General features: G+C 42.0%; 1 pseudogene across 1 annotated transcript in view; it reads left to right on the forward strand.

Annotated features, from left to right (window-relative positions):
- Window positions 1-3049: 3049 nt before the first annotated feature.
- LOC144498828 (inner centromere protein-like) overlaps window positions 3050-24117 on the forward strand; it is a 44243-nt pseudogene continuing 23175 nt past the window's right edge. The window contains exons 1-9 of the transcript XR_013498757.1: window positions 3050-3097; window positions 5612-5669; window positions 9361-9515; window positions 13555-13650; window positions 14940-15688; window positions 16781-16826; window positions 17959-18010; window positions 18140-18266; window positions 23416-23458. The product of XR_013498757.1 is annotated as an inner centromere protein-like (transcript). The remainder of the gene's footprint in view (window positions 3098-5611; window positions 5670-9360; window positions 9516-13554; window positions 13651-14939; window positions 15689-16780; window positions 16827-17958; window positions 18011-18139; window positions 18267-23415; window positions 23459-24117) is intronic.

Here is a 24117-nt window from a genome sequence, read left to right on the forward strand (position 1 = left end):
TGTGAAGTCCAGGTGACAATCAAATCAGAGCACAGCAGGCTTGAGGGACCTACTACTACTTCTAGTTCGGATGCTTGTATGCATTTTCAGTAAGAGGAGACGCATTGCTTTAAATCTACCAACCTTGTTTTTTTTTGATGACCCCTCCCACACTTGCTGATCTGCACCAACTCTTGCATTGAAAGCACCAAGAATGATTTGCTTATCTGGCTTTGCCACAGTAGCAATCAGGAGTGGAGATCATTACAGAATGTATTTTTGATTTCAAAGTTAGTCATGGTAGGGGTGTACACACTTATGATGGTTGCTCTTCTGTTGCCATGTAGGGGTAATTTAAGCACCATCCGATGGTCGTTGTACTCTTGGAAAGGCAAGTCAACTTTCTGATGAGGTGGCTCATGACAGCAATGCGTAAACCAGTTTTGTGTCATTCTTTTTCCCAGTCACTCTAAAGAATGTAACCTGCGCTCATTTCCTTGAGCTGGCTCTTCTCAAGTAGATGTGTTATGCTGAGTCAGGGATCCTAATGTTTGTACGTAGGCAGCTCTCTATTGACCTCTCTCAGGTCTGTTAGCTGTGGTGTTGCCCATGAGGGTGCACATGTTCCACATGTCAACTTTACGTCATCACATTGATGGAATCCCTGCCAGCTGCAGCCTGCTGGCCAGGAAGATGAAGCAGATAATGTTACGGGCTCCTTTTCTAGTCCCTCCCACGACCTAGAGAGGTGGGCACTGTAGTCCTGAGAAAGGTGCTCAGTTGCTCAGGGGCTGCTGAGTTCCATTTCGGCTTCACTCCAGTGAAGCCCTATTACCTGAGCTGCCTGTATGCAGGTTTGCAGCTAAAATTCCCAGTGAATATATGCCTGCTGCTATATTGCTCGGCCACAGGATGTGTGTCAGATGGATAAAAGGAAAGATGATGAACATGACTTGCATGTGAATTGGATTATAGTGAGCGAGAGCTGTGCAGCACCAGCCTCATTTTCGCGTTCTCACCTATCTTGATCCAGTAGCAAGATATGGGAGCTAAAAAGAGAGAAAAAGGAATTATAGTAGATGGGGAAATACTAGAGTCCATTATAAAGATTTAGTAGCAGAGCCACTTGGAAAACTGGCAGGATCAAACAGAGTCGGCATGGGTTTACAAAAGGGAAATCATGCTTGACAAATTTACTGGAATTCTTCAAAGATATACCGAGTAGAGTTGATGAGGGGGAGCCGCGGATGTGGTTTATTTGGACCTTCAGATCGCTTTCAACAAGGCCCAAATAAGAGATTAGCCTGTAAAATTAAAGCGCATGGAGGTAGTGTATTGAGATGGATAAAGAACTGGTTGGCAAACAGGAATCAAAGAGTAGGAATAAATGGTAAGAAAGACAAAATACTCTGGATGCTGGAATCTAAAAGAAAAACAGAAAATGCTGGAAAACCTCAGCAGGTCTGGGGAGAGAAAATAGAGCCAAGTCTGGATGACCCTCTTTTTCCAAGCAGCAGGCCATGAGTAGTGGGGTACTTGTAAGGATCAGTGCTAAGATCCCAACTATTCACAATATATATTAATGATTTAAATGAGGGAACTAAATGCAATACCTCCAAATTTGCAGATGCCAGAAAGCTGGGTGGGAGGATGAGCTGTGAGGATGTGAAGATTCAGTGTGATTTAAACAAGTTGAGTGAGTGGGCAAATAAATGGCAGTTGCAATATAATGTGAATAAATGTAAGGTTATCCACTTTGGGAGCAAACACAGGAAGGCAGATTATTACCTGAATAGCTATAGATTGAGAGAGGGGAATGTGCAACGAGACCTGGGTTTCCTTGTACATCAGTCACTGAAAGTAAGCATGAAGGTGCAGCAGGCGGTAAAGAAGGCAATTTTTATGTTGGCCTTCATAGTGAATGGATTTGAGTACAGGAGCAGGGAATTCTTGCTGCAGTTCCACAGGGCCTTGGTGAGACCACACCTGGAACGTTGTATACAGTTTTGGTCTCTTTATCTGAGTATGCAGCGAAGGTTTACCAGACTGATTCCTGGGATGGTCTGAGGAGAAATTGAGTTGATTAGGATTATAGAATTATGGATTATAAAACCCTATAAAATTCTAAAGGACTAAACAGAGATGCAGGGAGTAAGTTCCCAATTGCAAGGGACTCCAGAACTAAGGATTACAGTCTGAGGATATAGGGTAAACCATTTAGGACTGAGATGAGGGGGCATTCCTTTACCCAGAGTGGTGAGCCTGTGGAATTCGGTACCACAGAAAGCAGTTGAAGCCAAAATATTGTAGATTTTTAAGAAGGAGTTAGATATAGCTCTCTGGGTAAAGGGATCAAAGGATATGGAGGGGGAAAGTGGGAGTTACTGAGTTGGATGATTAGCCATGATCATAATGAATGGTGGAGCAGGCCTCAAAGGGTCAAAATATCTTACTTTTGCTCCTAATTTTCTATGTTTATAAGCGTTAGACAGCTGGAGATAGATCTGGATGCAGAGGCTGACCAGGATGTGTTCTGTGTCTTGTTGAGAATTACATGTTCCACAACATGATGCGGACCCACCTTCAAGACCGATGGATCTTTAAGATTGGTCTCATCTGCCAAGTCTGCCAGAATCAGTCATTGCATGCCAGGGTGGGCAAATTCCTAAGTTGCTGAGGGTACGAGCCTAGATGGCTGCCCTCGCTAAAGTTTGACCAGCTGGTCCAAGCAGTTTACCAAGGTGTTGGCTGTCAAATGCCAACAACTACTTGGAGGCACAGGTGAGAGCTGGCAGAAGCTCAGAGGGCTGGCAAGAAGCTCAGACTACAGAAGCTCAGAGGGCTGAACAATACAGGATGAGGCACTTCCAAGCCTGCCCACCAGAGGCGCTGCCCTTCCTTCACACCCCAAGCTGCAAATGCAACACACTCTGATATCGCGAGAACTTCAGCTGCTGCCGCGATCCCGCCTCGGATGCGGGGGGGGGGGAAACGTCTGCGTCAGTTCCGGCGTCTGGGCGGTTCATTGGCTCGGGGAGGAACCGTCACTGAATTTAAAAGTTTAAGCGGGTGAGTGCGCGCGGCGGCGGCTGCTCGGAGCTCCGGCCCGGATCCTCCGGTAGGCGGGTGTCAGTGCTGCCTCTGGTGGATGAGGGATTGGAGAGGGAAGGATGGTTATGTTGCGGGGAGGTTGTTGGTGTAGGCGGATATCATTGAATAGGAGAACCCTTTAACTAGCCCTGCCCTCACTCCAAGGTCCCAAAGACCCTTCCAAAAGAAGCAACCATATACTTAGTTTAATATACTAAACTCGCAAGATGGTCCCCTCTAGGGTGGTGGCACAGTGGTTAGCACTGCTGCCTCACAGTGCCAGGGACCCAGCTTAGATTCCTGTCTTGGGTCAGTATCTGTGTGGAGTCTGCACGTTCTCCCCGTGTCTGTCCTCTGGGTGTTCTGGTTTCCTCCCACAGTCCGAAAGTCGTGCTGGTTAGGTGCATTGGCTATGCTAAATTCTTCCTCCGCTTACCTGAACAGGCACTGGAGTGTGGCAACTTGGGGATTTTCACAGTAACTTCACTGCAGTGTTAATGTAAGCCTACTTGTGACTAATAAATAAACTTTAACTTTTTATATGGGGGAACTAAGTGAGGTCTGGGTGACTGCTCTGTGGGACACCACCACTTGCATGACTCTGAGCTCTGTTGCTTGCCATTTTACTTCACCACCTTGTTCCCACTCACATTTCTGTCCTCGGCCTGCTGCAATGGTCCAGCGAATTCCAAAAGCAATCTGGAGGAACAGCACCTCAACATCAATCAGACATTTGAAAACTTCTGGACTCATTAAGTTCAGCAACTTCTGAGCCTGAAATTTGTCCTATTTATTTTTCTGCTGGCTGCCAGTCTGCATCTCATTTTCATGTTTTGCTTTCAGATAGAGCTGTCTTTTGATCCAACAATAACGTTTATTCTAGGTCAATTCTTTGTTTCTTTACTACAACCATTACCACTCCCTTAGCATTCTGTTTAATCCGTGTTATTTAATTTATCCTGCCCAAAGAAAAAGCTGATCACATTTTCATTTGATGTCTTTAAGTTTCCTTTGTACTTTGATTTTTGTTCGGGCTGTTCCCCCTCCTTTTGGGGAGCTGCCCCTTTTACTTTGTCCTGATTTAATTTGAGTTTGTTTATTTGGTTTGACCTAAAAAGAGGCCAAATCTATCCCCTATATTCTACCTGACCCATTTCCACCTCTTTCTCTTCGGTTCTGAACAGGAGTCAGATTGGGCTTGTGTTTACTGTGTCTCTTCCCACAGATGATGCTTGACCTGCTAAGTTCCTTCAGCATTTTCTGTTTCAGATTTCTAGCACACACAGTATTTTGCTTTTATGATGTGGGGCAGAGACCTGGCAAAAAGAGTGGGTGGCCATAGTTGGGGTTCCTTTGACCAGTGGACTGATGTTGAGCCTACAACATATAAACTAGCCTATGCCAGAATGTGCTAATTATCTTGTACATTTCTAATTGTTCACTAACTTCATTTTGAATTATGTATTTGAAAAGTTTGTGCACAACCTGTATATTATGATTGAATAGAGCTGTAACATTGACTACTCTCCAATCCTCAACAATTTTTGTATATCCACTGGTTTGAAATCATAGAAATCATAGAAACCCTACAGTGCAGAAGGAGGCCATTCAGCCCATCGTGTCTGCACCGACCACAATCCCACCCAGACCCAACCCCCACATATTTACCCACTAATCTACGCATCCCAGGATTCTAAGGGGCAATTTTTTTTTTAACCTGGCCAATCAACCTAACCTGCACATCTTTGGATGTGGGAGGAAACCGGAGCACCCGGAGGAAACCCACGCAGACACGAGGAGAATGTGCAAACTCCACACAGACAGTGACCCGAGCTGGGAATCGAACCCGGGACCCTGGAGCTGTGAAGCAACAGTGCTAACCACTGTGCTACCGTGCTATTTTTTCTAATGTTCACAAGTTGTGGAAAATATTTATAAGACACTTGTGGCCAATTTTTGGAATTGCACTTTAGGAAGGATATCAAGTCCCTCGCAGAGAAAAATTACTGGAATCCATCGGATCCATGCAGTGCAGAAGGATGCTATTCGGGCCATCGAATCTGAAAGAGCTTCCCACTCAGTCCCATACCTCCGCCCTATCCCCATAACCCCACGCAATTACCATGGTCACTCCACCTAACCTACGCACGTTGGACAATAAAGGGTAATTTAGCAGAGCCAATCCACTTAACCTGCAAATCTTTAGAATATGGGAGGAAACTGGAGCACCTGGAGAAACCCATGCAGACATGGGGAGAACATGCAAACTCCACACAGTCACCCAAGGCTGGAATTGAACCCGGGTCCTTGGAGCTGTGAGGCAGCAGTGTTAATCACTGTGCTGTCCCAACCCAAAATGGAATGGTACCAAGGATGAAAGATTTGAATTCAAGTTGAGGTACCAGAGAAACAGGGGCTGCTCTGGACAAGAAGGTTAAGCACTGGAAATGTGCAGCAAATCTGGCAGCATCTATCCGTGGAGAGTTATCATTTCGGATCAATGAGCTTTCATGAGAACTAATTTTCTGTTTTTAATCTCCAGCATCAACACTCCTGACTTGTGCCTTGTAGACGGTGGACAGGCTTTGGGGAGTCAGGAGGTGAGTTACTGGCCACAGGATTCCTAGCCTCTGACCAGATTTTGTAGCCATAGTGTTTAAATGGCTGTACCATTTCAGTTTCTGGTCAATGGTAACCCCAGGATATTGATAGTGGGGGCTTCAGCAATGGCAATGCGATGGTTAAATTCTCTCTGGTTGGAGTCATTGTGTGGCGCAAATATTATTTGTCGCTTGTCAGCCCCAGCCTGGGTATTGTCCAGGTCTTGTTGCATTTGAACATCGACTGCTTCAGTATCTGAGGAGTTGTGAATAGTGTGAAACATTCTGCAATCATCAACGAACATTCCTACTTCTGACCCTATGATGGAAGGAAGGTCATTCATGACGCAGCTGAAGATGGTTGGGCCTAGGACATTACCCTGAGGAACTCCTGCAGTGAAAACCTGGAACTGAGTTGGTTGACAAACAACCACGAACATCTTCCTTTGTGCCAGATATTCCAACCAGCAGAAAGTTTCCCCCTAATTCCCATTAACTCCAGTTTTGCCAGGGCCTCTTCATGGAATCCCTACAGTGCAAAAAGAGGCCCATCAAGCCTGCAGCAACAACAAACCCACCCAGGCTCTATGCGTGTAACCCCACATATTTGCCCTGCTAGTCCCCCTGACACTAAGGGTCAATTTAGCATGGTCAATCACCCTAACCTGTACATCTTTGCCATCCCTGATGCCACACTTGGTCAAATGTGGCCTTGCTGTCACTCTCGCCTCACCTCTGGAATTCAGCTGTTTTGTCCATATTTGAAGTAAAGCTTTAGTGAGGTCACTCACAGAACCTAAACCGTGTCAGTGAGCAGGTTATTGATAAGCAAATGCCACTTGATAGCACTGATACCCCTTCCATCACTTTATTGATGATCGAAAAGACTAATGGGGTGGTAATTGTCTGGGTTGGATTTGTCCTGCTTTTTGGGTAGAGGACATATCTGAGTAATTTTTCACAAGATGCAAACGGACAAGGCAAACTCTGGAGCATAAGTCTTCAATACTATCGCTGGAATATTGTCAAGGCCCATAGCCTTTGTAGTATCCAGTACCTTCAGCCTTTTCTTGATATCATGTGGAGTGAAATGGATTGACTGAAGACCGCCATCTGTGATGCTGCGGAGTTCTGTAGGAGACAGATGGAACACCCACTTGGCACTTCTGGTTGAAGATTGTAGGAGATATTTCACTCTTATCCTTTGCACTGATGTGCTGTTATAACAGGAATATTTGTGGAGCCACCTCCTCCAGTGAATTGTTCACGACTGGATGTGGTAGAACTGGTGAGCTTAAAACTGACCTGCTGGCTGTGGAATTAATTAGCGCTGTTCACCACTTGGTGCTTAGCATGCAAGTAGTTCTGTATTGTAACTTCACCGCTTGATGCCTTATTTTTAGGTATGGCTGGTGCTGCCCTTAGCGTGCCCTCCTGCACTTCTCGTTGCACCAAGGTTGATCCCCTGGCTTGGTGTTAATTGTAGAGTGGAATTACGCTGGGCTATTAGGCTGCAGATTGTGATCGAGTACAATTCTGCTGCTGCTGATGGCCTGCAGTGCTGCCTCGTTGTTGCCCGGTCTTGAGTCTGCATGGTGGTCACTTCTACCAATACTGTCTTGAACAGATGCATCTGAGACGGGCAGGTTGGTGCAGATAAGTTAAAGTATGTTTTACCCCTGCTGCAAACCCAACCTGGCAGTTATATCCTTTATTGCCCAGAGTACATTTTGTGCCCTTGCCACCTTAATGCTTCCTCCAAGTGGTTTTCAGCATAGAGGAGTATTGATTCATCAGCTGAGAGAATGGGAGGGTTGCAATACATGGTAATCAGCAGGAGATTTCTTTGCCCATATTTGAGACTTCATGGGGCCTAGAGTCAATGTTGAAGACGCCTGGGGCAACTCCCTCCTGTCTGCCTTCATATGATGTGGAGATGCCGGCGTTGTACTGGGGTAAGCACAGTAAGAAGTCTCACAACACCAGGTTAAAGTCCAACAGGTTTATTTGGTAGCAAATACATAAGCTTTCGGAGCTTGCTGCTCCTTCGTCAGATGGAGTGGTCTCTGTTCTCCAACAGTGCACAGACACAGAAATCAAGTTACAGAATACTATTCTGTAACTTGATTTCTGTGTCTGTGCACTGTTGGAGAACAGAGACCACTCCATCTGACGAAGGAGCAGCAAGCTCCGAAAGCTTATGGTATTTGCTACCAAATAAACCTGTTGGACTTTAACCTGGTGTTGTGAGACTTCTTACTGTCTTTATATCCCTGTGAAGTTGGGTCTGGCCTGCCAGTGGACTGGAGTTAATGGGAATTAGGGGGAAAACTTTCTGCTGGTTGGAATCGTATCTGGCACAAAGGAAGATGTTCATGATTGTTCGTCAACCAACTCAGTTCCAGGATTTCACTGCAGGAATTCCTCAGGGTAATGTCCTAGGCCCAATCATCTTCAACTGCATCATGAATGACCTTCCTTCCATCATAGGGTCAGAAGTGGGGATGCTTGCTGATGATTGCAGAATGTTTCGCGCCATTCACAACTCCTCAGATACTGAAGCAATCGATGTTCAAATGCAACAAGACCTGGACAATTGGGCCCCAGTCCAACGCCGGCATCTCCAATCATGGCTGCCAGTGGGACAGGGCATACCCAGGTATCTGGGACATTCTGTAAGGTATGAATCTATGAATAGAACTGACAGGCTGTGAGACAAGTCTCCCAATTTTGGCACAAGCCCTAAGCTATTAGTAAGGATTATTTTGCAGGGTTGATGGGGGCTGTGTTTACTATTGTTGTTACCAAAGTTGATAGGTGGTCGACTTCCTTATCGACTTTCCAGCAGTCTGATGCAACTAAGTGGCATGCCAGGCCATTTCTGAGGCGCTTGAGAGTTACCAACATTGTTGGGGGTCTGGAGTCAGGCCAGATCGAGTAAAGACAGCATATTTCCTTCCCAAAAAACATGATTGAATCAGATGGGTTTTTATGACCATTTTTTTCATGGGTATCATTAGATTTATTCCAGATTATTATTATTGACTGAATTCAAATTTCACTACCTGCCATGGTGGGATTCAAACACATGCCCAGAACATTACCCCGGGTCTCTGGATTACTAGTCCAGTGACAATGCCACTGCTTTCCAGGCTTTAAAAAGGAAAGGAGATGACTACATGGAGAAAAATTTGCAGGGTTATGTTGAAAGAGCAGACTAATTAGATAAATCTTTCAAAGAATCAAAGGGCACAGAGAGCCTAATAGCCGCCTCCTGTACCATTCTCTAATTCTATCAGCAGCCTAGACCTGGTGACCTGTCCATTAATTTGCCAGAGTGAATAATTTTCGACAATCTTACACAATTCTTCAATATCCTCTTGTACACTATATTTTTACTACCATTGTTTCTGTCATCCTTGGATGCTAAGACCAATTATGATTCAAATACTACTTTGGATGTGATCTGCAAATAGCACTGATAGCAATCTGTTGATCTTTATGGGTTGGGTGATGCACAGATGTAAATTCTTGGACAATGCGACTATTTCAATCTGGAGTACTGTTACACCTTTTATGGGTAAGCTTTAAGATTTTTATTTGCAGTGAAACTTGAGTTTATTTGGATAATTTAAACAGCTTGCTTTTGGTTACACTGACTCTTTAACCTGCTTTTTTTTTACTATTTAAGGACACCATGGTTTCAAGAATAGCAATCACATTAGTGGACACTGATAACATGCTGAAGTTTTTTGGTGAGAAACTCAATACGCTTATCGAAGGTTTTAAATCAAATGAAGTATGGCTGAAAGAAATCCAGGAGGAGGCCAAAAAGATGTTTATCAAGTAAGAATAATGTTCTAGTCTTAAAAGATAAGAATGTTGAGTAAGAGATATATTGTCTGATATTACAAAAATGTCGTTTAGCAATAATACTGACTTGCACACATATAACATAGTAAAACATTCCAACATGCTTCACAAAAGCATTTTCAAACTAAGTTTGACCTATTGAGTCAAATAGACCATAGAAGGAGCCCATTCTGCATGTTGTTTGTGGTCTCTAAAGAGCTATTGAGTTGCATAGAATTAAGTTTAACATACAGACTGGCGAATTGGATCCATGCTGGTGTTTATTCTCTGTTTGGGCCTCCACCCGTTCTTCCTTATCTAACCCCCATTAGCATAACCCTTTTCACTTCTCCACATGCTTACCTAGCCTCCCCTTTAAATGCATCACATTCTCATAACTGGGTAAATTAGAGAGAATGGTGGGGAGTTAAGTGCCAGAGACCTACAAGCATAAGGTGTTGGAGAATAATGTCAAAGTAGATCAATAAAAATATAAATCAAGGAATGAAAACAGTAAGATGCAGGTAGGTGTTTGTTCAGAGAACCCTAAGATGAGGAGTGAGCATCTGAAGGAGTTTAGGCATAGAGCAGCCGTGTGAATATTAGCATCAGATATTCTCAACAACTCAGCCCAAAGGAAGATGATTTAATATTTTTTAACAAATCTCTCAAGTCTTTAGTTTCTGGTAACTTCCAATCATTTTGTCATTCAGTAAGATTACAGCTGGTATGGCTTTGCCTCCACTTTGCTCCCTACCCTCCTTGACTCCATTGTAGATGAAAAATCTGTAACTCGTCCTTGAAAATGTTCAATGACCCAGACTCCATTGCTTCCTAGGGCAGACAATTCCAAAGAGTAATGACCCACTGTGGGGAAAAAATCTTATCTCCACATTAAATAGATGAGCTTAATACCCCCCTGAGGGAGGTGTTTGATCAGGACCTCCCACCCTGGGTGGCAGGTTCCTGCCCAGGGCAATTTAAACCCTTGAGAAGCTAATTGAGGATCTTGGCAATGGGGAGGGAAGCCTACTGAAAACCACCCCCCTTCCCCTCTTGCTTTCAACCTCTCTTCTTGCTACGACCCTAATGCCACCCACTCTGATCTGGGGATCTGATGGCAATCTTGAAAGTAAGCTGAATGATATACCAGCAATAGCCACCATTCCCTGTGGTGCTGCTAGTCCTGGAGCGCTGTCAGTCTCTTTTTGGCAGCTAACCCTCAGGACTGAATCTTTGCTCTACTGGTGGTTTGTTTACGTGGGAGACCCAACGCTATCCAGGATGGTGTCTGATTGTGTTGTGGTCCCTGAGAGAAGCATTGTCATATTCCCACCAGTTCTCCCACTGATGGGCAATACCCCCAATTCTGTCCCTTATTCTGAAACTCTGCCTGCATTCTATCTTAGGATCTTCTGTCAAGATCCCTCAAGGTCTCATGTTTCAATACGATCATCTCTCATTCTTCTTCAACCCCTAGGTGCATAGGCTCAATGTTTCCTCATCAGACAATCCCAACGTTTGCTTATCAGACCACCCCTTCTAGTGAACCTATTCTGAACTACCTCCAATGCAAGTATATCCTGTATGAAATAAGGAGACCAAAACTGTATACCGTACTCTAGATGTGCTGTCAGTGCCCTGTAGAGTTTTAGCAAGACTTCTCTACTTTTATATTCCACCTACTTTGCAATAAAGGCAAACATTCCATTTGCCTTCCTAATTACTTACTGTACCAGCATGTCAACTTTGATTCATGTACAAGGGCACCCAGATCTCCTGCTTTTACTTTTGCCAAAGTGGAAAACCTCTCATTTTCCCATATTAAGTGCCATCTGCTACTTTGTCAGCCACTCGCTTAACCTGTCTAGATCCCTTTACATATTCTTTCTATCCTCATAACTTGATTTCCTGCTTATTCCAGCATTAGTGTTCTCCTTAATCCACCCCGTCACCTCTCCTTTTTTTAAGGAAGGATGAGAAGGCATTAGAGATGTAGAAAGGATTTACATGAATGATATCAGGGATGAGGGGCTTCAGTTAGAGGTTAGATTGGAAGAAGCTAGGACTGTTCTTCTTTGAGCGGAGATTTAATGGAGGTATTTAAAATCATGAAAGGCATGGACATTTTGGAATGGAAGCAGAGAATGCCAAAGAGTTGTGGAGGCTGTTGTTAAGTATGTTCAAGGCTTGAGATAGACAGATTTTTAAATTGGTAAGAGTTATAGGGGTAAGGCAGAAAAGTGGAGCTGAGGATTTTCAGATCAGCCATGATCTTGATAAATGGCAGAGCAGATTTGGTGGGCTGAATGGTCTACATCTGCTCCTACATCTTATGGTCTAATTGAAAATAAGAGTGGAGAATTAATTCTAATGTGAATCAAACTTCAGTTCCACTTGGGAGTACTACTACTGTGTCCAGTTCCAGTCTGCATGTCACAAACAGGATATAGAAGCACAGGAAAAATAAGATTTACCTGGATTAAAAGATTTACCAGAATAGGCTGGATAGAGTGGATACAGCGAGTGTTTCTGCTTTTGTTCTTGCCACAAAGACCATCAATTTAAGAATCACCAAGAAATCAAATGGAGAATTCAGATATTTCATAGAATTCTAGAATGGGTACAGTCATTCAGCCCATGTCCCTAGCTAGTTCCACTTCACCTTTTCCCTAAAGCCCAGCAAATCTTCTCTCTCTGGATAATTACCCAATATCATTTGGATGCCATGACTGAATCTGCCTCCAAAGATCTTTTAAATTGTTTGCATAAAAGTATTCTCATTTCCATTTTTGTTTCTTTGCCATTTGTTTAAATTGGCATCCTCCTTGCACTTCAGCCCCCGTTGCTGATCTTTGATCACCAAGTGCAGAGGGAGGAAAACCACCTCATAAGCCTGGACTGGGCAACGGTGGTGATCAGGTACAGGCAGCAGGAGATCAAGGAGGCCTTCTGACCCAACAGCCTCTCCACTATGGCTGTTTTGTGAGCAGGTGGCCCTGGCGAGGGGGACCGTAAGATGTAGGAGCAGATATAGGTCTTTCAGCCCATCAAGCCTGCTTTGCCATTCAACGAGATTGTGACTGATCTGATATACTGATCCTCAACGAAGCTTTCCACCATATCCCTATAACCCTTGATTCCCTTTGTGGATTTAAAAATCTGTCTGTCTCTGCCTTGAACATACTTAATGATCCAGCCTCTATAGCCCTCTGCGGTAAAGAATTCCACATATTCGCTAACCTCAGAGGAAATTCCTTTTCATCTGTCTTAAATATATGCGGAAAAGGTACGCAAAGTAGTGATATTGTGCTAAATTTTCTTGTTTCTTGCTAGTTCCCGAACTAAGTCACTTAAGTATTACTTTATGTCAAACAACCACCTGTAGCTCCCAGATTAAAGTGAAGCATAGTTTCCACTACTTTAAATGTCAAATTTAAAATAATCCTTTTTTAATTTCACAATTAATTACAATGTTGCCATTTAAATGTGTTAAGTGCTCTGCATTTCAAACAAATGGCCGTTTACTCCAGTTTACTATGTCTAATGTTCAGTTTCTCACCACATCGTCTCTCTTTTTTCCTTATCCTGGTTTTGAGTCCCCATCAACTGATTCATTTATTCTGATTCTCCTTGAACAACTGTGATTTCCTTCTCTCCTGAGAAAGATCTGTATCTTCAGGTGCCCATATATTTTGTTTTTGTTGCCAGTTCTTCATCTTCAATCCAAATCCCTGTCCTTTCAGTCTTGTAACAGAAAGGATATTGGATGCCGAGACAATTGTACTCCTACAAATTACAGGTGTTTAATGAACACTGGAATATTCCCTTCTGTGCGAACCTATTCTCTGGTGGCCATGGGCCTTTAAACCGTCCCAGCACTTGTATTTTTAAAAAAATCACATTGGTATCAATGCATTGCAGAGACCGTAATAACTTGAATCTATCCTTAGCTCAATTGTGAAGGGACATTGTAGTGAAGAATTACTGTATTTAAGTAGTTATTTCTACACGAATTAAAAATATTTTTCAGTGACTTTAATGCAGAGCCTGAGTTGATGCCAAAAACGCCTTCAGAGAGAAAAAGGCTTAGAAGGCGCCCATCTGTAGTCCAGGATCCAAATAAAAGGTAAGGGTATCAATGCTGCAAGACAATGGCATAAACTCATCTGAACATTTTCATTAGCTGAATTTATGAGGTCTAACTTTGTAGCAGTTTTTTTAATGTGAGTTTCCATCCTTTGATCATTAACCCGTGCTGGTCTCCACCGATGTTATGCTGAACAGTCATCTAGGAGATGTCAATCAGAAAATGCTGGGTAAACTCAGCAGGTCTGGCAGCATCTGTGGAGAGAGCAGGATTAATGTTGCGTGCCTAAATGACCTTGATCCTGTGGCAATAAATCTGTGATAGGAATGGGAAGGGTGGAAGGAATGGAATTTTCATATAGTTTCCTTTTAAAATGTTTGTGCTTTGGAAGAATTAAGAGCCTTTCCAGTTCAGCTGAGTGCTTTTATCAGCTGATAGCATTTTCCATTCTTGTTCACTCGTGTGGTATAAGTAGTTAGCAATAGAGTTTGAAGGTATGACTTAATTGCTAGTCTTGGGTCACTTACTTGACCAACCACGGTGGCATTGCATGTGCTGTGGCTAGCTTTAGTGCCTCAGGACTTATTGGCCGAAAAAAAAATTAAAGATCAATCTTCCTGATGGAAAAATGCTTTCTGCTGAAAGCAGAATTTGGCTCCAATATTTCTCTTTCCATCCCATGATAAAAGTAACCAGCACTCGATGTGCTTTTGTGGGAACTATTTGCAAGCTTCTGTACCTTTAGAACAATGGTTGTTAAAGTCACTTTCGTGTATAGCCTTGGCCACAGCATTATAAAAGAAGAGACCAGAATCCTCAACTATACCACGTGCCTGATGTTTCACAACCTGGCCAATTCTTGCATGTATAGTTTGAGCTATCAAGCACAAGACCACATGTAGTTTTATAAGCAGAATTTAATTTAATGTTGATTTAATATAGATGTGAGATAGGTATTAGTTTCTCAGATTCTTATAATTTAATAACATTGGAATGTTTCAAATGTCTTGATGTTTATAATATCAAAATGCCTTTCTGGAATGAATTCATTCGAGTTTTTGTCATGGCAAGCAAAAGTAGGTGGTCAGCTTTTCTGTGGTTCACAGACAATAAGTTTTAGATCCACTGCTTGAGAAAAAGATTGGAGAACGCTGGGCAGCAGAAAATCTTTAATTCTGATAAAACATGGTGTAATGGCGTAGATAAATCCAGTTAAAAGGCTGTGTTTGGTTGTAATTGGTATGAATTTTACTGCACTCATTTGAGTAGGGAGACTCGTAAATTGCCAGTTGTTGGACCATATTTCAGTTTTTGAACTTTATTTCCAGGCTCTCTAGAAGCAGAAAAAGTTTAAGGCGTTCATCAATTCAGCGGCCAAAACAGACAAGCCGAATCTTTGTGGAAGATAACAGTGACTGCAATAAAATAGTTGAGCAGGCCCATCCTGTTCGTCTGACACGATCGGCATCACGTGCAGCAGCAGCGACTGCCAGTCTAGAAACTGAAAAAATAAGTGTTTGTCCTCTTGTCCCAGTTAATGGTAGAGTTCCATTGGTTGAACTGTCACTGAATGATCGCAAGTGTGCCGAGTTACAAAAGAGTCATGTGGCCAACTTAACCCAAACTCTGACTTTTGAAGATGTGAACTTGCTTCAAAAAACAGTTGGAGGAAAACTACCTCCTCCAAGTGGACCTGTTTTGGGAACATTGACTCCAACTGCCTCTGCAGTGAACACCAATAATCCAAACCATGAAGAAGCAAAGCTGGAAACGGATGTTACTAAAGAAAGTGCAGTTTGTGAAGAGGCTGGCTCAGCTAACTGGGAGCTGAGCAATGCACTGTCTGCAGGTGGGGGTTCCATCCCTAGGGAAAATGAAAATAAGCCTGTTCATAACGGCACAAACCGTAGGTCAGTACGGAAAAGTACTGCTGGTCGCAGATCCAGTTGCGTCAGGTTGATGGATAAATATTCATTGAGTGTTCAAAGGGCTACTATGGTGCAGGAATCCACCAGAAAGTCATTGCGTAAATCTATTGCCAGGAGAAAAAATATGCTGGAGTCCTCTGCTTCCAGTTGTAAGTATACCTGTTTAAGGAAAATTAACAGCTTTATGTTGCATTCTGTATGCAGAATGGTAACTGCAATACCCACTTTGTAGATGATGGACGTATAATGCAGTAAAATCTGTTATTGGAGGGGTTACAAAGCATACATAGTTAATCCCAGAATTTGAAGGAAGATTGGATTTTTTCCTGTCCAAAAGGGAAGGTTTATGATCAAGAGACCAAAGTTTTAGGACAAGGGGGTAGCAGATTTTAAAAAAGAGATGAGGAGAAATTACTTCTGTCAATGGGTCATGTGTCTGGAATTCAATATCTTAAAGCATGGTGGATGCTGGGAGTAAATTTAAGAAAAGGTGGAAAGATTTTTAATTGTGTTTGAAGGGCTAATGTGAACAAGCAGTAGTTGAGGCCACGTTGAGATCAGCCATGATTGTATTAAATGGCGGAGCAGGCTCAAGGGGCTGAATTGACTACTCCCACTCCTAGTTCTTGGGAAATGTTTAAAATTGTGAAAGATTTGGAACAAGACCTATCCTTGAGAGGCTCTTGCCTTCTCTTCCCTAAACAGTTTTGCGGCTGTGAGTTTCTATAATTCAGTGGAAGCTATGTATGGAGATGACCAGCAAGAAAGAGACAAGATAATGAAATTATACAAGACTAGGAATAATTGTAAGTGAGAAAACAAAAGTCCAGATAGTAAGAGGAAATGGCTCTTGTCTTGTTGCAGTGGTGACTTAAATGGGCAATCCTAATTTTCCCATTGCCCACCACTTCCTCCCTCCTGCACAATGCACCTTAACTTCAGCATATTTGAATCCAGGACGCTATCATGAAAAGATGAAAGGCAAGACAACGTTCCCCATCCCCTTGATGAGGGTATCTCATGTATGAAATACTTTTTACTAATTTTGCTGTATTGTGGCAGACTAACTGCATGCAGACTCTTTAAATTTGCTGCTTTTCCCCTGACATGAATTTTGATTGAATTGATTGAGCTTTGTTCCGTGCCAGTATTCTTTTCTTTGATGTTGCAAAATGCCAGTATTATTTTAGTTTTGCATTGAAATGGTTTGCTTCATTCATGTCCATCTATTTTCTCCATAGACTGTAGCTCCATTGAGCAAGTGGCAGAAAATGCAGAAAAAGAATGGTGAGATTTGGAGTTTTTGCTTAAGTGCAAGTATCACTGGGCACAGGAAAATAATGCTTCCTATTTAGGGGAGCAGCGAGTGTGGGGACAGAACCTGAAGAGCTACTCCTCCAATCTTAAATTCAATCTCCCATGGCTGCTGCTTCAGCTCCTCCATTCACAGGTTACATCCTTCCTGTTCTTGCTGCTCCTCCAGAGACATCAATTTATGATTTAAGGAGCAGCAATGGCAAGAAACTGTGATCTGGAGAAGCTGGTGTAGTTATAATGGCCAGTTCCACTTCCACCACACAAGGGACTTTCAGCTGCAACATTAGAAATTGCATTGAGGTCTCTGAGGAGAAGAAGCCAAAAATAGTAAAAGAAGGGAGGTGGCAACTGGGAAACCCAGTAACAATGCTGGGAACCAAGACCCTGGGGATGTCGTCACTTAACCTCTTGCCGATCCGGACCTGGCATCCAGCCATGCTGGTGGGGAGGAGGGTGGTCTCACCTTTTCACAGTGACTGAGCCCAGGTAAGTTTGTTGTTTTGTAGAAAAAATGAGAAATTAAGATAATTTGCTGAATCACCAGTTAATTGGATGGTTCTGGGTCTGGTGCCACTCATTATCGCTTGGTGCTGCAGCATTCATTTGTGTGTATTTCCCTTTGAGTAGTTGGACTCTTTAGTAACCTGATGTGTTCTTCGGCACTCACTATAAACAGAAGTGTTGAGGAGAAAGAAATATGAACTGGACAGCTACATTTTAAAAGGGGCTGCAGATGTGAGACGAATTCCTAATAATTTATACCAAGTAGTTAGAATTTTCATTTTAAAAAATTGAACATAGGAAATGTATTTATTGTAAATTAACAAAAACATATTCATAAATTTATAGGAAACTGAATACCAAATCCTGGCTCTTGCCTTCCAACCTAAGATGTTTGATGAAATATTTGTTCTCTGGTATTTGTGCTATCTTCCCTATTTAAAGAAAATCACCTTGTGGGTCTGCTTTTTTTGGGTTGTTACCTTGTAGCTAATGTATACTTGCCAAAAGGCTAATGATGTATCCATTGCTTAACATCTTTTAGTTTCAAAATGTTGCATGATGTAGGACACTTGGAAATGCCAATATTTTGTAATTGCAGTGTTGATGTGATTGAACTTGAGCAACCAAAGCAGAATCAGCTGGCCCCTTTGGTAGGTATAGTGCAAATTGTATTTTTATAAACATTTTTAGCATTTAATTCTGTTTTTGTTTTTAATTGTAAAAGTGTGAGTAACTCATCTATGCATGTAAAGCAAGATTCTGAGTTGTTTTGTCCACAGGTTCCTGAAAATCAAGGTGATAGATGCACTAAAACACCCATAAAGATGGCAATGAGCAATCTTGAGAATGTGTCTACGGCACAAGCATCCAGGAATTCACCAGGAATCCAGAGCAAAGGTCTAATTGGTAAATTTTAAAACTTCAATAGGCTGTATTTCAATTTTACTTTGGAGAAGCTCAACATAGTTGCATGACTTGTTTTCTGAGATGTTGTATTTGTTAATCTCTGTTCATTTCTTTATAAAGACTGGACTCTGTAAAGTTTCCTGTTTCCACCACACACGCACACACGTTAGTTCCCATGTGGCATGACCGAGTTATGCCAAACCTTAGGTTTGTTTATTTGACTCTTCCCAATACCACCCTCGTGTGACATGTCCAGAATGTACACACGATCCCTACATGAGGTTGACTGAACCTGCACGAATTGCCGAGTTCAACCCCCTCTGTGATTTGACTGCAATTTACAAAATTACCTCCGTACACATCTATGATTTGGCAGGAACTTGGAATTACTCGCTCAATTGGTCATTATTGGTGTTGATCGTAGGACTGAATCTGGAGATGACCAATCTCCTTTCACCTTCCTGACTGCTGTAACCACATTCTGGTGTTGTCCTTCTCTTATGACGATCACATCACAAATCATAAACATATCTCCTGTTGAATCATCCAGTATCTTTTCATTACATGCTCTGGTCTGGACAGGACAGGACTGAATGGAGATAATTGGTTCTCATGTTTCATTAAAGAAACGAGACAATCTCCCTCCCAGTTAGGGATACCTGACTCCAGAGTTCACAGATGTGTAAATGCCCCCTCCCTCCCTGTCAGGGGCTAATTGTACAATGTAGTAGCTGTTGTCCAGGGCCATTTGTTTATGATAATTGCATTCTTAATTGAGTTATAAGACGACAATCGTCCTGTCCTATTGTTTGTGTTCAATCTCCTCTTCAAGTTTCTCAATGAGCCAGGGTGACCTTTCTGAGCTGTTACAATGAACCCTGTCCTACCTGTATAGCTCACCTATGAGGTTTTACTCTTTTTATAATTTACAGTTTAAGATTGTTTGTTTGATTTTGGGGTTTAACATCCTATGATCTTGCAGTTCAAGGAGGTCATGTCCTTTTGCTCCCTATATAAAATGCATTAAAGCTTTTAGAAAGTGAAATTGGGAAGAACAGTGAAGTTTTGAACAGGGCCTTTAGGTCAAACAGGGAAGAACTCAACTTTTGGGGGCAACAAGGTTGTCCTCTCCCAAGAAGTTGTAAGAAAAATACTGAGCAATATGAAGAAGTGACTTTGGGTTTTAACAAAAATAACCATTGCTGTACTGCAGCAGCTATTGGATGTCCTCCAAAATATCATTTGGTGATCAAAATTGTAACCTCAACTGAGCTTGAAGGCAGCAATGCTGCTTTAACAAAGCATACAATTTGTATCACTGTGTACTTCATATCTAGCACAAATTTATATTTAAAGAGCCTGCGTAATTTGGATAAATATCTCATGCAGAAGGTGGTGCGCATATGGAGTGAGCTGCCAGAGAAAGTGGTTGAGGGTAGGTACAGTAGCAACATTCCAAAACCATTTGGATAAGCACCTGGATGGGAAAGGATTAGAGGGATATGGGCTAAAAACTGGCAATTGGGGCTAGCTGGGAGGACACTATGATTGGCATGGACAACTTGGGCCGAAGAGCCTGCTTCTGTGCTGTTTTGCTCTGACTCTAAGATAGCAATTTAATATTTTTGTGAGATAAAGAAAGCTGGTGTTCTGGTACAAGTGGCACATTGGTAACTTGGTAAATTTTATAAACTTTGAGTTGAAACTTGAAAGTGGGTGGATTCTTTGACATCTTGTGATCTGTTACTGAATCTACTGTTCCAAAAGGTCCTTGTTCCAACCCTTGCTTACCTTGGAATGAAGGGGACTGCAGTTGGCCTCTGTCCTTGAAATAGATATAGGAAAATAGTTCTGAAAAACAGACTTTTACTAAATTGCATGTGTGTATATGTCATAGGGCAGGATCAGGGTTGTTGTCTCCCACTTATTTTCCCCCTTCACTACACAAAAATATTGTAAACTTGCATTCACCTGTATTCCAAAAGAATGTCATTTGAGCAAGGTGCCCCTGAAATTCTAGCCTTGTATTAAGTTACTGCTTACAGCAGCTGGCAGCACTACTGTATATCTGATTGAGAGCTACATGGATAGCGCACTTTATAGATGCGGTCATCCCAGAGTGAGAAGGAATGGGTGATCACCAGTTAATTAAAAAAGAAACTAGCAGGTAGTGCAGGAGTCCTTTTAATACATTCAGCTATCCAACTGGTGTTCTGTTTTGAATACTAATGAGAGTAATCGATGACCTGGGGTGTACAACCAGAGCCAAGACTACGGGTGGTTCAGCTGTACAGAGGAGTACAAGGAAAACTGGGAGAGCAAGGTTTTTTAGTTAAGGGAATGGGGCGGGGGGGGGTCTCTGCAGCAATGGATATGAATCTAGGATGGTGTTTTGCCTTCCTGGTGTCAGTCAAGGATATGACTGAGCAGCTATAGAGCACAGAGGAGGGAGTGTAAACAGCCAGCAGTTGTGGTCCACATCAGTGCCAACAACATGGGTAGAGACAGGGATGTGGCCCCACAATCAGAATTTAGAGTGGGGGAACTAGGCAGGGAGTAAGAATGAAAAGATGATGATCCTAAATTAGGGTTACTGTGCATGTATGTAAATGCATGAGGTGTGATAAATAAGGTTGATGAATTGGAGGTGCAGATTGCCATGTGAAAATATGAAATGGCTATAGTGAAGTCCTGGCTCAAAGAGCAGGACTGAGTGAGTGTCAAATATTTGTGGATGTAATGATGGGGAAGAAAAAGAGGCGGCGGGGGGACAGGAAGTACTGCTGTGCTGGAGCAAGTGTATATTCCAGAAGGGTCAAGGGTTGAATTCATTTGACTAGAACCAAGGAATAAAAAGGTGTAATTACTTTAGTTGGTGACCTATAGACGACACCAAGCAGTGGGAAGGATGTAGAGGAACAATTTGTAAAGAAATTACGAAGTACAAAAATTGAGCATTTAGAATGGGAGACTTTAAATTTTCTGACTACACTGGGGTAGTTGTAGTGTAAAGGGCAGAGGGAGACAAGAATTTCTAGAGTGTTTAAGAAATTATTTTACACCAGTATATTTTTTTTGTCCAGTGAGAAATTAGTTCTTGGGAATGAGGTGGGCCAAATGGCTCAAGTGTCAGTAGGTGAACATTTAGGGGACAGTGATCCCTGTATCGTAAGATTTAGGCTGACTATGGAAAAAGGCAGAGAGCAATCCAGATTTATAATCAGCTGGGGAAAAGACAACGTCAATGGAAGAAGAACAGATCTGGGCTGAATAAATTGGAACCCAAGCTTGGCAGGAAATGCGTAACTGAACAACGGGCTATCTTCAAAGAAGAGTTTGCACACAGTCGAAGTATATTCATTTGAAAGGACAAAGTAAGGCAAACCAATCCGGAGCGCCCAATGTCAATAGAGATAGAGAAATTAAGACAATTAAAAAGGTTTGCGGGTGACAATTGAGAAATGGGCTGAATATAGATGGTTCAGAATGTTTAAAAAAAGAGAAGCAAAGAGGGAGTATGAAAATAGATTGGCAGCTAACAAAAGGGAATCCCCAAAGTCTTCCATCGGCACCTAAATTGTAAGAATGGTAAGTGGCAGAGAGGGATCGATTAGGGACCAAAAAGAGTATTATATATGAAGGCAGGGGTCATAGTTGAGGTATCGATAAAGATTTTCTGTCTGTCTTCACATGGGAGTATGGTGCTAGCTTGGTCCTGTGAAAGAAGAGTTTAAAATTGATCAAGAGGAGGTATTGGTTAGGCTCTTTGTATTTCAAGTTGATAAGGCACCAGGACTGGATCAGATGCATCCAAAGATCCTGAGAGACTGGAAATTAGAGAGGCATTGGCTATACTTTTTTTTCAGTCTTTCTGAGAGAGGACTGGAGAGTTGCAAACTAAATGATGTAAAGATTAGCCTCGCAAATACAAACCAATCAGTTTAACTTTGGCAGGAAAGTTTCAAGAATCAGTAATTCTAAATAAAATTAATTGTCAAATGGATAAATGTGGCTTAGGTAAGGGAAGCCAGCATGGATTACTTAAGGGAAAATAATGCTTAACTAACTTGCTGAGAGATTTTTTTAAAGGTTAATGAGGGCAATTTTATTGACATGGAGTACATGGACTTCCAAAAGGGATTTGATGCAGTGCTACGCAACATACTTGAGCAAAGTTATTGCTCATGGTATAAAAAGGCCAGTAGCCTCACAGTTTACAGTGCTGAGATTTGTATTCTTTTTACATTTTTGAAACTGTCCTGTGAACCAAGGTAAAAGTCATCCATATTATCAAGAGGTATCTTCCTAAAGTGTGAAGAAAGCTAGAAATAGGCCCAGCTTCCTAGGCCCTAGATGCTGGAACTTTCTCTGTAAACCACTCTGGCTCTCTACTCTGTTCCTGTCTTTTTAAGGAACTCCAAAACCACCTTTGACAACCATTTGGTCTCCTGTATGGCTTGGTATCAAATTCCATGAAGTTGTTTTTACTAAAGTATGCTATACATCGCAAGTTGCTGTAACCAGTGATTGTAAACGTTTGACGTGACTGATTTTTGTACTGAATGTCCCAAATTACATGGGAGACTTTTTGTAGTCTCTGAGCTATCTTATTAACTTGTCCTGTCTCCTAAAAGGTTTGTGAATGTACTTCTCCAGATCCTTTTGTCTCAAACATGATACTGCCTCCCAAATGTATCACTTGTTGAGATCTCCATAGTGACCAATAGCTTTTAAAAAATAAATTTGAACTTCTAATAGTTGAAAGAAAGACATGTTCAAGTTTTAAGATGTTTACTGCAACAAAAACTAAATTCCTAATAACTAAACACCGAACTGAAATTTAAAAAGTTGGTGTGTGCGATTGGATCAGAATGATGCAATTTAACGGCATCTGGACTGTACCTGATGTTTCACGTTCAAAGAAGGGTGATGAGACCAAAACAATAATGGATAGAGAGATAGCGATTCAGTTCTCCAATGTACACCTATTATGGAATGGATCTGAAGGGAAACTGGTTGGTTGGAGCTGAACAGGAACTGGGAGAGCACCAGAATGAAAGCTACTGAATTAATTAAGAGATTGAAGCTGGCGAGTAACCATTGCAGAGTTGGATTTACTTGTGTGCTTCTTGCTGTTTTAACTCCACAGATAGCAATACTGATGAACTGAATTCCAACAACGAGAGGCTTGGGTGAGTCTGTGGACTATTGTGTGCTGGATTTTAACTGCATGAAAATATTAATGAACTGAAATTAAACGTAGCACTGGTCGTATGACCAATATTCTATTACCAACTTATTTCTAGTTCCAAATACCAAAATACAAAATTCCTCAACTGTTTTACATATTTAATTTTACTGTGAAGAGGGAGTAGACCTAGAAAAATTCTGCTATTATAGTATAAAGAGTTCATAAATGGTCTGGGAATCTGCATTCCCTAAATGTGACATTATTGTTGTAATTTTTTATTCCTACAACTTTAGAAAACAGTCTGATTCTTAGCCTGGGACAGATGGAAGCATAGTTTTGTTAAACTCAGCAGAAGCATGTGGCATGAGATGACAATCCCATGCAGGTCTCTAAATGATGGGTGCTGGGACCACAACTTTTCACAATATACGTTAACGATTTGGAAGAAGGAACTGAAGGCACCGTTGCTAAGTTTGCAGATGATACAAAGATATGTAGAGGGACAGGTAGTATTGAGGAAGCAGGGGGGCTGCAGAAGGACTTGGACAGGTTAGGAGAGTAGGCAAAGAAGTGGCAGATGGAATACAATATGAAAAAGTGTGAGGTTATGCACTTTGGAAGGAGAAATGGAGGCATATTTTCTACACGGGGAAATGCTTA

The sequence above is a fragment of the Mustelus asterias genome, chromosome 9, assembly GCF_964213995.1.
Source record: "Mustelus asterias chromosome 9, sMusAst1.hap1.1, whole genome shotgun sequence".
Lineage (NCBI taxonomy): Eukaryota > Metazoa > Chordata > Chondrichthyes > Carcharhiniformes > Triakidae > Mustelus > Mustelus asterias.